The following is a 14349-nucleotide window of genomic DNA, read 5'->3' as shown; positions in this document are numbered from 1 at the left end:
TGTTTGAATCAATAATTACCAAGGTGCATTTTTTGTTTTTATTATATTCATGACTCCAATCGGCAGAGCTCTGATAGACTTATGGCTAGAGTGTTGGGCTTCCAAGCGAGTGGTCATGGGTTTGAGTTCCAGCCTGAACGAAAATCTTTCATCCATATTTTTAGTTTTTAATTTGAAAATTCTTTTTTTTTTCTTTTTTTTTTTAATTTTTCTCTCTTGCGAATATTGATTATTTATGTCGGGAAGAAAATTCTGAGTCAGTTTAATTATTCGACCTGTAGATTTCAAAGTGTTTGAATTATTAATTACCAAGGTGCATTTTTTGTTTTTATTATAATTAAGATACCGACCGTCTGAGATCCGACAGCCTATTGGCGAGAGCTTTGGGCTTCTATACGAGTGGCCCTGGGTTCGAGTCCCAGCGACACGAATATATTCAATGTATATATTTCTTTTCTAATTTGAAAATTCTTTTTTTTTTTAATTTTTCTCTTTTGTGAATATTGATTATTTATGTAGGGAAGAAAATTCTGAGTCAGTTTAATTATTCGACCTGTAGATTTCAAAGTGTTTGAATTAATAATTGCCAAGGTGCATTTTTTGTTTTTATTATAATTAAGATACCGACCGTCTGAGATCCGACAGCCTATTGGCGAGAGCTTTGGGCTTCTATACGAGTGGCCCTGGGTTCGAGTCCCAGCCGGAACGAAAAACTTCAATGCATATTTTTTTTTCTAATTTGATTATTAATTTTTTTTTAATTTTTCTCTTTTGCGAAGTCTGTCAGTCAGTCCGTCGGTCAGTCCAGTCCAGTCCGTCAGTCAGTCAGGCAGTCCGTCAGTCAGTCTCAGTCAGTCAGTCAGTCATTCAGTCAGTCGGTCAGTCAGTCACGTCCAGTAAGTCCAGTTAGTCAGTAAATCACTCAGTCAGTCAGTCAGTCAGGCATTCAGTCTGTCAGGCAGTCAGTCAGTCAGTCAGTCAATCAATCAGTCTCATTCAGTCAGTCAGTCAGTCAGTCAAGCAGTCAGTCAGTTTGTCATTCAGTCAGTCAGTAAGTCAGTTATTCAGTCCAGTCCAGTCAGTCAGTCATTCACTCAGTCAGTCAGTTAGGCAGTCAGGCAGTCAGGCAGTCAGTCTCGGTCAGTCAGTGAGTCGGTCAGTCAGTCAGTATCAGTCAGTCAGTCAATCTGTCAGTCAGTCAGTATCAGTCAGTCAGTCAATCTGTCAGTCAGGCAGTAAGACTCCGACAGACAGAGCTCCGATAGCCTAATTGCTAGCCCGGTGGGCTTCCAAGCGTGTGGCCCTGGGTTCGAGTCCCAGCGGCACGAATATATTCAATGTATATATTTCTTTTCTAATTTGAAAATTCTTTTTTTTTTTAATTTTTCTCTTTTGTGAATATTGATTATTTATGTAGGGAAGAAAATTCTGAGTCAGTTTAATTATTCGACCTGTAGATTTCAAAGTGTTTGAATTAATAATTGCCAAGGTGCATTTTTTGTTTTTATTATAATTAAGATATCCACCGTCAGAGATCCGACAGCCTATTGGCGAGAGCTTTGGGCTTCTATACGAGTGGCCCTGGGTTCGAGCCCAGCCGGAACGAATATATTCAGTGTATATATTTCTTTTCTAATTTGAAAATTCTTTTTTTTTTTTAAATTTTTCACTTTTGCGAATATTGATTATTTATGTAGGGAAGAAAATTCCGAGTCAGTTTAATTATTAGACCTGCAGATTTCAAAGTGTTTGAATTAATAATTACCAAGGTGCATTTTTTATTTTTATTATAATTAAGACACCGACTGACGGAGATCCGATAGCCTATTGCCGAGAGCTTTGGGCTTCTATACGAGTGGCCCTGGGTTCGAGTCCCAGCCGGAACGAAAAACTTCAATGCAAATTTTTTTTCTACTTTGATTATTCTTTTTTTTTTTTTAAATTTTTCTCTTTTGCGAAGTCTGTCAGTCAGTCCGTCGGTCAGTCCAGTCCATTCCGTCAGGCAGTCCGTCAGTCAGTCTCAGTCAGTCCAGTCCAGTCAGTCAGTAAGTCACTCAGTCAGTCAGTCAGTCAGGCTTTCAGTCTGTCAGGCAGTCAGTCAGTCAGTCAAGCGGTCAGTCAGTTTGTCATTCAGTCAGTCACTAAGTCAGTTAGTCAATCCAATCCAGTCCAATCCAGTCCAGTCCAGTCAGTCAGCCAGTCACTCAGTCAGTCAGTTAGGCAGTCAGACAGTCAGTCAGTCAGTCTCGGTCAGTCAGTGAGTCGGTCAGTCTGTCAGTATCAGTCAGTCAGTCAGTATCAGTCAGTCAATCTGTCAGTCAGGCAGTAAGACTCCGACCGACAGAGCTCCGATAGCCTAATTGCTAGCCCGTTGGGCTTCCAAGCGTGTGGCCCTGGGTTCGAGTCCCAGCGGGAACGAAAATTTTCAATAAATATTTTCAGTTTCTAATTTGAATTTTTTTTTTTTTTTTAATTTTTCTCTTTTGCGAATATTTATTATTTATGTAGGGAAGAAAATTCTGAGTCAGTTTAATTATTCGACCGGTAAATTTCAAAGTGTTTGAATCAATAATTACCAAGGTGCATTTTTTGTTTTTATTATATTCATGACTCCAAACGGCAGAGCTCTGATAGACTTATGGCTAGAGTGTTGGGCTTCCAAGCGAGTGGTCATGGGTTTGAGTTCCAGCCTGAACGAAAATCTTTCATCCATATTTTTAGTTTTTAATTTGAAAATTCTTTTTTTTTTCTTTTTTTTTTAATTTTTCTCTCTTGCGAATATTGATTATTTATGTCGGGAAGAAAATTCTGAGTCAGTTTAATTATTCGACCTGTAGATTTCAAAGTGTTTGAATTATTAATTACCAAGGTGCATTTTTTGTTTTTATTATAATTAAGATACCGACCGTCTGAGATCCGACAGCCTATTGGCGAGAGCTTTGGGCTTCTATACGAGTGGCCCTGGGTTCGAGTCCCAGCGGCACGAATATATTCAATGTATATATTTCTTTTCTAATTTGAAAATTCTTTTTTTTTTTAATTTTTCTCTTTTGTGAATATTGATTATTTATGTAGGGAAGAAAATTCTGAGTCAGTTTAATTATTCGACCTGTAGATTTCAAAGTGTTTGAATTAATAATTGCCAAGGTGCATTTTTTGTTTTTATTATAATTAAGATACCGACCGTCTGAGATCCGACAGCCTATTGGCGAGAGCTTTGGGCTTCTATACGAGTGGCCCTGGGTTCGAGTCCCAGCCGGAACGAAAAACTTCAATGCATATTTTTTTTTCTAATTTGATTATTAATTTTTTTTTAATTTTTCTCTTTTGCGAAGTCTGTCAGTCAGTCCGTCGGTCAGTCCAGTCCAGTCCGTCAGTCAGTCAGGCAGTCCGTCAGTCAGCAGTCAGTCTCAGTCAGTCAGTCAGTCATTCAGTCAGTCGGTCAGTCAGTCACGTCCAGTAAGTCCAGTTAGTCAGTAAATCACTCAGTCAGTCAGTCAGTCAGGCATTCAGTCTGTCAGGCAGTCAGTCAGTCAGTCAGTCAATCAATCAGTCTCATTCAGTCAGTCAGTCAGTCAGTCAAGCAGTCAGTCAGTTTGTCATTCAGTCAGTCAGTAAGTCAGTTATTCAGTCCAGTCCAGTCAGTCAGTCATTCACTCAGTCAGTCAGTTAGGCAGTCAGGCAGTCAGGCAGTCAGTCTCGGTCAGTCAGTGAGTCGGTCAGTCAGTCAGTATCAGTCAGTCAGTCAATCTGTCAGTCAGTCAGTATCAGTCAGTCAGTCAATCTGTCAGTCAGGCAGTAAGACTCCGACAGACAGAGCTCCGATAGCCTAATTGCTAGCCCGGTGGGCTTCCAAGCGTGTGGCCCTGGGTTCGAGTCCCAGCGGCACGAATATATTCAATGTATATATTTCTTTTCTAATTTGAAAATTCTTTTTTTTTTTAATTTTTCTCTTTTGTGAATATTGATTATTTATGTAGGGAAGAAAATTCTGAGTCAGTTTAATTATTCGACCTGTAGATTTCAAAGTGTTTGAATTAATAATTGCCAAGGTGCATTTTTTGTTTTTATTATAATTAAGATATCCACCGTCAGAGATTCGACAGCCTATTGGCGAGAGCTTTGGGCTTCTATACGAGTGGCCCTGGGTTCGAGCCCAGCCGGAACGAAAATATTCAGTGTATATATTTCTTTTCTAATTTGAAAATTCTTTTTTTTTTTTAAATTTTTCACTTTTGCGAATATTGATTATTTATGTAGGGAAGAAAATTCCGAGTCAGTTTAATTATTAGACCTGCAGATTTCAAAGTGTTTGAATTAATAATTACCAAGGTGCATTTTTTATTTTTATTATAATTAAGACACCGACTGACGGAGATCCGATAGCCTATTGCCGAGAGCTTTGGGCTTCTATACGAGTGGCCCTGGGTTCGAGTCCCAGCCGGAACGAAAAACTTCAATGCAAATTTTTTTTCTACTTTGATTATTCTTTTTTTTTTTAAAATTTTTCTCTTTTGCGAAGTCTGTCAGTCAGTCCGTCGGTCAGTCCAGTCCATTCCGTCAGGCAGTCCGTCAGTCAGTCTCAGTCAGTCCAGTCCAGTCAGTCAGTAAGTCACTCAGTCAGTCAGTCAGTCAGGCTTTCAGTCTGTCAGGCAGTCAGTCAGTCAGTCAAGCGGTCACTCAGTTTGTCATTCAGTCAGTCACTAAGTCAGTTAGTCAATCCAATCCAGTCCAATCCAGTCCAGTCCAGTCAGTCAGCCAGTCACTCAGTCAGTCAGTTAGGCAGTCAGACAGTCAGTCAGTCAGTCTCGGTCAGTCAGTGAGTCGGTCAGTCTGTCAGTATCAGTCAGTCAGTCAGTATCAGTCAGTCAATCTGTCAGTCAGGCAGTAAGACTCCGACCGACAGAGCTCCGATAGCCTAATTGCTAGCCCGTTGGGCTTCCGAGCGTGTGGCCACGGCTTCGAGTCCCAGCCGGAACGAAAATTTTCAATCCATATTTTTAGTTTCTAATATGAAAATTCTTTTTTTTTGAATTTTTCTCTTTTGCGAATATTGATTATTTATGTAGGGAAGAAAATTCTGAGTCAGTTTAATTATTCGACCTGTAGATTTCAAAGTGTTTGAATTAATAATTACCAAGGTGCATTTTTTGTTTTTATTATAATTAAGATACCGACGGTCAGAAGTCCGACAGCCTATTGGCGAGAGCTTTGGGCTTCTATACGAGAGGCTCTGGGTTCGAGTCACAGCCGGAACGAATACATGCAGTGTATATATTTCTTTTCTAATTGGAAAATTCTTTTTTTTTTAATTTTTCTCTTTTGCGAAGTCTGTCAGTCAGTCCGTCGGTCAGTCCAGTCCAGTCCGTCACTCAGTCAGGCAGTCCGTCAGTCAGTCTCAGTCAGTCAGTCAGTCATTCAGTCAGTCGGTCAGTCAGTCCAGTCCAGTCAGTCAGTAAGTCACTCAGTCAGTCAGTCAGTCAGGCATTCAGTCTGTCAGGCAGTCAGTCAGTCAGTCAGTCAGTCAAGCAGTCAGTCAGGCAGTCAGTCAGTCAGTCTCGGTCAGTCAGTGAGTGGGTCAGTCAGTCCCTATCAGTCAGTCAGTATCAGTCAGTCAGTCAGTCAATCTGTCAGGCAGGCAGTCTCAGTCAGGCAGTAAGACTCCGACAGACAGAGATCCGATAGCCTAATTGCTAGCCCGTTGGGCTTCCAAGCGTGTGGCCCTGGGTTCGAGTCCCAGCGGGAACGAAAATTTTCAATAAATATTTTCAGTTTCTAATTTAAATTTTTTTTTTTTTTAATTTTTCTCTTTTGCGAATATTTATTATTTATGTAGGGAAGAAAATTCTGAGTCAGTTTAATTATTCGACCGGTAAATTTCAAAGTGTTTGAATCAATAATTACCAAGGTGCATTTTTTGTTTTTATTATATTCATGACTCCAATCGGCAGAGCTCTGATAGACTTATGGCTAGAGTGTTGGGCTTCCAAGCGAGTGGTCATGGGTTTGAGTTCCAGCCTGAACGAAAATCTTTCATCCATATTTTTAGTTTTTAATTTGAAAATTCTTTTTTTTTTTCTTTTTTTTTAATTTTTCTCTCTTGCGAATATTGATTATTTATGTCGGGAAGAGAATTCTGAGTCAGTTTAATTATTCGACCTGTAGATTTCAAAGTGTTTGAATTATTAATTACCAAGGTGCATTTTTTGTTTTTATTATAATTAAGATACCGACCGTCTGAGATCCGACAGCCTATTGGCGAGAGCTTTGGGCTTCTATACGAGTGGCCCTGGGTTCGAGTCCCAGCCGGAACGAAAAACTTCAATGCATATTTTTTTTTCTAATTTGATTATTAATTTTTTTTTAATTTTTCTCTTTTGCGAAGTCTGTCAGTCAGTCCGTCGGTCAGTCCAGTCCAGTCCGTCAGTCAGTCAGGCAGTCCGTCAGTCAGTCTCAGTCAGTCAGTCAGTCATTCAGTCAGTCGGTCAGTCAGTCACGTCCAGTAAGTCCAGTTAGTCAGTAAGTCACTCAGTCAGTCAGTCAGTCAGGCATTCAGTCTGTCAGGCAGTCAGTCAGTCAGTCAGTCAATCAATCAGTCTCATTCAGTCAGTCAGTCAGTCAGTCAAGCAGTCAGTCAGTTTGTCATTCAGTCAGTCAGTAAGTCAGTTAGTCAGTCCAGTCCAGTCAGTCAGTCATTCACTCAGTCAGTCAGTTAGGCAGTCAGGCAGTCAGTCAGTCAGTCTCGGTCAGTCAGTGAGTCGGTCAGTCAGTCAGTATCAGTCAGTCAGTCAATCTGTCAGTCAGTCAGTATCAGTCAGTCAGTCAATCTGTCAGTCAGGCAGTAAGACTCCGACAGACAGAGCTCCGATAGCCTAATTGCTAGCCCGTTGGGCTTCCAAGCGTGTGGCCCTGGGTTCGAGTCCCAGCGGCACGAATATATTCAATGTATATATTTCTTTTCTAATTTGAAAATTCTTTTTTTTTTAATTTTTCTCTTTTGTGAATATTGATTATTTATGTAGGGAAGAAAATTCTGAGTCAGTTTAATTATTCGACCTGTAGATTTCAAAGTGTTTGAATTAATAATTGCCAAGGTGCATTTTTTGCTTTTATTATAATTAAGATACCCACCGTCAGAGATCCGACAGCCTATTGGCGAGAGCTTTGGGCTTCTATACGAGTGGCCCTGGGTTCGAGCCCAGCCGGAACGAATATATTCAGTGTATATATTTCTTTTCTAATTTGAAAATTCTTTTTTTTTTTTAAATTTTTCACTTTTGCGAATATTGATTATTTATGTAGGGAAGAAAATTCCGAGTCAGTTTAATTATTAGACCTGCAGATTTCAAAGTGTTTGAATTAATAATTACCAAGGTGCATTTTTTATTTTTATTATAATTAAGACACCGACTGACGGAGATCCGATAGCCTATTGCCGAGAGCTTTGGGCTTCTATACGAGTGGCCCTGGGTTCGAGTCCCAGCCGGAACGAAAAACTTCAATGCAAATTTTCTTTCTACTTTGATTATTCTTTTTTTTTTTTTTAAATTTTTCTCTTTTGCGAAGTCTGTCAGTCAGTCCGTCGGTCAGTCCAGTCCATTCCGTCAGGCAGTCCGTCAGTCAGTCTCAGTCAGTCCAGTCCAGTCAGTCAGTAAGTCACTCAGTCAGTCAGTCAGTCAGGCTTTCAGTCTGTCAGGCAGTCAGTCAGTCAGTCAGTCAAGCGGTCAGTCAGTTTGTCATTCAGTCAGTCACTAAGTCAGTTAGTCAATCCAATCCAGTCCAATCCAGTCCAGTCCAGTCAGTCAGCCAGTCACTCAGTCAGTCAGTTAGGCAGTCAGACAGTCAGTCAGTCAGTCTCGGTCAGTCAGTGAGTCGGTCAGTCTGTCAGTATCAGTCAGTCAGTCAGTATCAGTCATTCAGTCAGTAACAGTCAGTCAATCTGTCAGTCAGGCAGTAAGACTCCGACCGACAGAGCTCCGATAGCCTAATTGCTAGCCCGTTGGGCTTCCGAGCGTGTGGCCACGGCTTCGAGTCCCAGCCGGAACGAAAATTTTCAATCCATATTTTTAGTTTCTAATATGAAAATTCTTTTTTTTTGAATTTTTCTCTTTTGCGAATATTGATTATTTATGTAGGGAAGAAAATTCTGAGTCAGTTTAATTATTCGACCTGTAGATTTCAAAGTGTTTGAATTAATAATTACCAAGGTGCATTTTTTGTTTTTATTATAATTAAGATACCGACGGTCAGAAGTCCGACAGCGTATTGGCGAGAGCTTTGGGCTTCTATACGAGAGGCTCTGGGTTCGAGTCCCAGCCGGAACGAATACATGCAGTGTATATATTTCTTTTCTAATTGGAAAATTCTTTTTTTTTAATTTTTCTCTTTTGCGAAGTCTGTCAGTCAGTCCGTCGGTCAGTCCAGTCCAGTCCGTCAGTCAGTCAGGCAGTCCGTCAGTCAGTCTCAGTCAGTCAGTCAGTCATTCAGTCAGTCGGTCAGTCAGTCCAGTCCAGTCAGTCAGTAAGTCACTCAGTCAGTCAGTCAGTCAGGCATTCAGTCTGTCAGGCAGTCAGTCAGTCAGTCAGTCAGTCAAGCAGTCAGTCAGGCAGTCAGTCAGTCAGTCTCGGTCAGTCAGTGAGTGGGTCAGTCAGTCCCTATCAGTCAGTTAGTATCAGTCAGTCAGTCAGTCAATCTGTCAGTCAGGCAGTCTCAGTCAGGCAGTAAGACTCCGACAGACAGAGATCCGATAGCCTAATTGCTAGCTCGTTGGGCTTCCAAGCGTGTGGCCCTGGGTTCGAGTCCCAGCGGGAACGAAAATTTTCAATCCATATTTTTAGTTTCTAATTTGAAAATTCTTTTTTTTTTTTTTTTCTCTTTTGCGAATATTTATTATTTATGTAGGGAAGAAAATTCTGAGTCAGTTTAATTACACGACCTGTAGATTTCAAAGTGTTTGAATTAATAATTACCAAATGCATTTTTTGTTTTACTTATAATGAAGATACCGACCGTCAGAGATCCGACAGCCTATTGGCGAGAGCTTTGGGCTTCTATACAAGTGGCCCTGGGTTCGAGTCCCAGCGGCACGAATATATTCAATGTATATGTTTCTTTTCTAATTTGAAAATTCTTTTTTTTTTTTAATTTTTCTCTTTTGCGAATATTTATTATTTATGTAGGGAAGAAAATTCTGAGTCAGTTTAATTATACGACCTGCAGATTTCAAAGTGTTTGAATTAATAATTACCAAGGTGCATTTTTATTTTTATTATAATTAAGATACCGACTGACAGAGATCCGATAGCCTATTGGCGAGAGCTTTGGGCTTCTATACGAGTGGCCCTGGGTTCGAATCCCAGCCGGAACGAAAAACTTCAATGCATTTTTTTTTCTAATTTGATTATTCATTTTTTTTTTAAATTTTTCTCTTTTTCGAAGTATGTCAGTCAGTCCGTCGGTCAGTCCAGTCCATTCCGTCAGGCAGTCCGTCAGTCAGTCAGGCAGTCCGTCAGTCAGTCTCAGTCAGTCAGTCGGTCATTCAGTCAGTCGGTCAGTCAGTCCAGTCCAGTCAGTCAGTAAGTCACTCAGTCAGTCAGTCAGTCAGGCTTTCAGTCTGTCAGGCAGTCAGACAGTCAGTCAGTCAAGCAGTCAGTCAGTTTGTCATTCAGTCAGTCACTAAGTCACTTAGTCAGTCCAATCCAGTCCAATCCAGTCCAGTCCAGTCAGTCAGCCAGTCACTCAGTCAGTCAGTTAGGCAGTCAGACAGTCAGTCAGTCAGTCTCGGTCAGTCACTGAGTCGGTCAGTCTGTCAGTATCAGTCAGTCAGTCAGTATCAGTCATACAGTCAGTATCAGTCAGTCAGTCAGTATCAGTCATTCAGTCAGTATCAGTCAGTCAGTCAGTCAATCTGTCAGTCAGGCAGTCTCAGTCAGGCAGTAAGACTCCGACCGACAGAGCTCCGATAGCCTAATTGCTAGCCCGTTGGGCTTCCAAGCGAGTGGCAATGGGTTCGAGTCCAAGCCGGAACGAATATATTCAATGTATATATTTCTGTTCTGTTTTGAAAATTATTTTTTTTTCTTTTTCTCTTTTGCGAATATTGATTATTTATGTAGGGAAGAAAATTCTGAGTCAGTTTAATTATTCGACCTGTAAATTTCAAAGTGTTTGAATCAATAATGACCAAGGTACATTTTTTGTTTTTATTATATTCAAGACTCCGACCGACCGAGCTCCGATAGACTAATGGTTAGAGGTTTGGGCTTCCAAGCGAGTGGCCCTGTGTTCGAGTCCCAGCTTGAACGAAATTTTTCAATCCATATTTTTAGTTTCTAATTTGAAAATTCCTTTTTTTCAATTTCTTTTTTTTTTTTTTTTTTTTTTTTGCAAATCTCGATTATTTATGTTGGGAAGAAAATTCTGAGTCAATTTAATTATTCGACCTATAGATTTCAAAGTGTTTAAATCAATAATTACCAAGGTGCATTTTTTGTTTTTATTATTATTATGACACTGGCCAACAGAGATCCAAAAGCCTATTGGCGAGAGCGTTGGGCTTCCATGCGAGTGGCCCTGGGTTCGAGTCCCAGCCGGAAAGAAAATCTTCAATGCAAATTTTTTTTCTACTTTGATTATTCTTTTTTTTTAAATTTTTCTCTTTTGCGAAGTCTGTCAGTCAGTCCGTCGGTCAGTCCAGTCCATTCCGTCAGGCAGTCCGTCAGTCAGTCAGGCAGTCTGTCAGTCAGTCTCAGTCAGTCAGTCGGTCATTCAGTCAGTCGGTCAGTCAGTCCAGTCCAGTCAGTCCAGTCAGTCAGTAAGTCACTCAGTCAGTCAGTCAGTCAGGCTTTCAGTCTGTCAGGCAGTCCGTCGGTCAGTCCAGTCCTTTCCGTCAGGCAGTCCGTCAGTCAGTCAGGCAGTCTGTCAGTCAGTCTCAGTCAGTCAGTCGGTCATTCAGTCAGTCGGTCAGTCAGTCCTGTCCAGTCAGTCCAGTCAGTCAGTAAGTCACTCAGTCAGTCAGTCAGTCAGGCTTTCAGTCTGTCAGGCAGTCAGTCACTCAATAAGTCTCATTCAGTCAGTCTCATTCAGTCCGTCTCATTCAGTCAGTCTGTCAGTCAGTCGGTCAGTCCAGTCCAGTCGGTCAGTTAGTCAGTCAGTCAATTAGTTAGTCAGTCAATCCAGTCCAGTCAGTCAGTCAGTCAGTCAGTCAGGCAGTCAGTCAGTCAGTCTCGGTCAGTCAGTCAGTGTCAGTCAGTCAGTATCAGTCAGTCAGTCAGTCAATCTGTCAGTGAGGCAGTCTCAGTCATGTAGTAAGACTCCGACAGACAGAGCGCCAATAGCCTATTTGCTAGACCGTTGGGCTTCCAAGCGAGTGGCCCTGGGTTCGAGTCCCAGCTTGAACGAAAATCTGCAATCCATATTTTTAGTTTCTAATTTGAAAATTCATTTTTTTTTTAAATTTCATTTTTTTGCAAATATCGATTATTGATGTAGGGAAGAAAATTCCGAGTCAGTTTAATTATTCGACCTGTAGATTTCAAAGTGCTTAAATCAATAATTACCAAGGTGCATTTTTTTAATATTAATTAAGACACCGACCGAAAGAGATCCGATAGCCTATTGGCGAAAGCGTTGGGCTTCCATGCGAGTGGCCCAGGGATCGAGTCCCAGCCGGAAAGAAAATCTTGAATGAAAATTTTTTTTCTAATTTGATAATCCTTTTTTTTTTAATTTTTCTCTTTTGCGAATTCAGTCAGTCAGTCCGTCAGTCCGTCGGTCAGTCCAGTCCAGTCCGTCAGTCAGTCAAGCAGTCAGTCAGCCAGTCTCAGTCAGTCAGCTAGTCATTCAGTCAGTCAGTCAAGCAGTCAGTCAGTCTAAGTTCCTGAGTTAGTCATTCAGTCAGTCAGTCAAGCAGTCAGTCATTTAGTCTCAGTCAGTCTTTTAGTCTCAGTCAGTCAGTCATTCAGTCAGACAGTCAGTGATTCATTCAGTCCAATCAATTAGTCTCATTCAGGCAGTCAGTCAGTCAGTCAGCCTCATTCAGTCAGTCTGTAAGTCAGTCAGTCGGTCAGTCCAGTCCAGTCAGTCAGTCAGTGAGTCAGTCAGTCAGTCTGTCTGTCACGCAGTCTCAGTCACGCAGTAAGACTCTGTCTGGCAGAGCTCCGATAGCCTAATCGCGAGACCGTTGAGCTTCCAAGCGAGTGGCCCTTTGTTCGAGTCCCAGCCGGAACGAATATCTTCAATATATACATTTCTTTTCTAATTTGAGAATTCTTTTTTCTTTCAATTTCTTTCTTTTGCAAACATTGATTATTTATGTAGGGAAGAAAATTCTGAGTCAGTTTGATTTTTCGACCTGCAGATGTCAAAGTGTTTAAATAAATAAATACCAAGGTGCATTTTTCGTTTTTATTATATTTAAGACTCCGACCTCAAGAGCTGCGATAGGCTTCCATGGGAGAAACCCTGGGTTTGAGTCCAAGCCTGAGCTAAAATCTTCAGTGTATATTTTTTGTTTCTAATTTGAAAATTCTTATTTTTTTTTAAATTTTTCTCTTTTGCGTATATTTATCCTTTATGTAGGGAAGAAATATCTGGGTCAGTTTAATTATTCAACCTGTAAATTTCAAAGTGTTTAAACCAATAATTACCAACCTGCATTTTTTGTTTTTATTATATTTAAGACGCGAACAGAGAGAGCTCCGATAGCCTAATGGTTAGAGCGGTGGGCCTCCAAGTGAGTAGCCCTGGGTTCGAGTCCCGGCAGGAACGAATATCTTCAATGTATATATTTCTTTCTTAATTTGAGAATTCTTTTTTCTTTCAATTTCTTTCTTTTGCAAATATTGATTATTTATGTAGGGAAGAAAATTTTGAGTCAGTTTAATTTTTCGACCTGCAGATGTCAAAAATAAATAAATACCAAGGTGCATTTTTTGTTTTTATTATATTTAAGACGCCGACCGCAAGAGCTGCGATAGACTAATGGCTAGAGCGCTGGGCTTCCAAGCGAAAAGCCCTGGGTTCGAGTCCAAGCCTGAGCGAAAATCTTCAGTGTATCTTTTGAGTTTATATTTTGAAAATTCTTATTTTTTTTAAATTTTTCTCTTTTGCGTATATTTATCCTTTATGTAGGGAAGAAATATCTGGGTCAGTTTAATTATTCAACCTGTAAATTTCAAAGTGTTTAAACCAATAATTACCAACGTGCATTTTTTGTTTTTATTATATTTAAGACTCGAACAGAGAGAGCTCCGATAACCTAATGGTTAGAGCGGTGGGCTTCCAAGTGAGTAGCCATGGGTTCGAGTCCCAGCAGGAACGAATATCTTCAATGGCTATATTTCCTTCTTAATTTGAAAATTCTTTTTTTTTTTCAATTTCTTTCTTTTGCAAATATTGATTATTTATGTAGGGAAGAAAATTCTTAGTAAGTTTAATTTTTCGAATTGCAGATTTCAAAATGTTTGAATCAATATGTACCAAGGAGCAATTTTTTGTTTAATTATATTTTAGACCCCGGTCGGCAGAGATCCGATAGCCTATTGGCGAGAGCGTTGGGAATCTATGCGAGTGGCCCTGGGTTCGAGTCCCAGCCGGAAAGAGAATCTTTAATGCATATTTTTTTTCGAATTTGGTAATTCTTTTTTTTTACTTTTCCTCTTTTGCGAAGTCACTCAGTGCGGTCCAGTCAGTCAGTACGGTCCGGTCAGTCAGTCAGTCTCAGTTAGTCAGTCAGTCTCAATCATTCAGTCTCAGTCAGTCCGTCAGTCTCAATCAGTCTGTCAGTCAGGCAGTCAGTTAGTGAGTCAGTCATAGTTAGTCAATCAGACTCAGTTAGTCATTCAGTCTCAATCATTCAGTCTCAGTCAGTCAGTCAGTCAGTCGATCAGTCAATCAGTCTGTCTCTGTCAGTCAGTCAGTCTGTCTCAGTCAGTCACTCAGTCAGGCTCTCTCTCTCAGTCAGTCAGGCAGTCAGTTAGTCAGTCTCAGTCTGTCAGTCAGTCTCAATCATTCAGTCTCAATCTGTCAGTCAATCATTTAGTCAGTTAGTCAGTCTCAGTCATTCAGTAAGAAAATCAGTCATTCACTCAGTCAGTCAGTAAGTCAGTCAGTGAGTCAGTAAGACAGTCAGTCAGTCACTCAGTATCAGTCCGTCAGTCAGTGAGTTAGTCAGTCAGTCAGTCCAGTCCAGTCAGTCAGTTCACTCAGTCAGTTAGTCTCAGTCAGTCAGTCAATCAGTCAGTCATTCAGTGAGTCAGTCAGTCAGTCAGTCAGTCCAGTACAGTCAGTCAGTCCTGTCCAGTCAGTTCAGTCAGTCAGTCCAGCCTGTCAGTCCCGTCTGTCAGTCAG

Source organism: Uloborus diversus, unplaced genomic scaffold, assembly GCF_026930045.1.
Source record: "Uloborus diversus isolate 005 unplaced genomic scaffold, Udiv.v.3.1 scaffold_188, whole genome shotgun sequence".
Taxonomy (NCBI): domain Eukaryota; kingdom Metazoa; phylum Arthropoda; class Arachnida; order Araneae; family Uloboridae; genus Uloborus; species Uloborus diversus.
The sequence above is the reverse complement of the archived record's forward strand: the minus strand, read 5'-3'. Positions refer to the sequence as shown.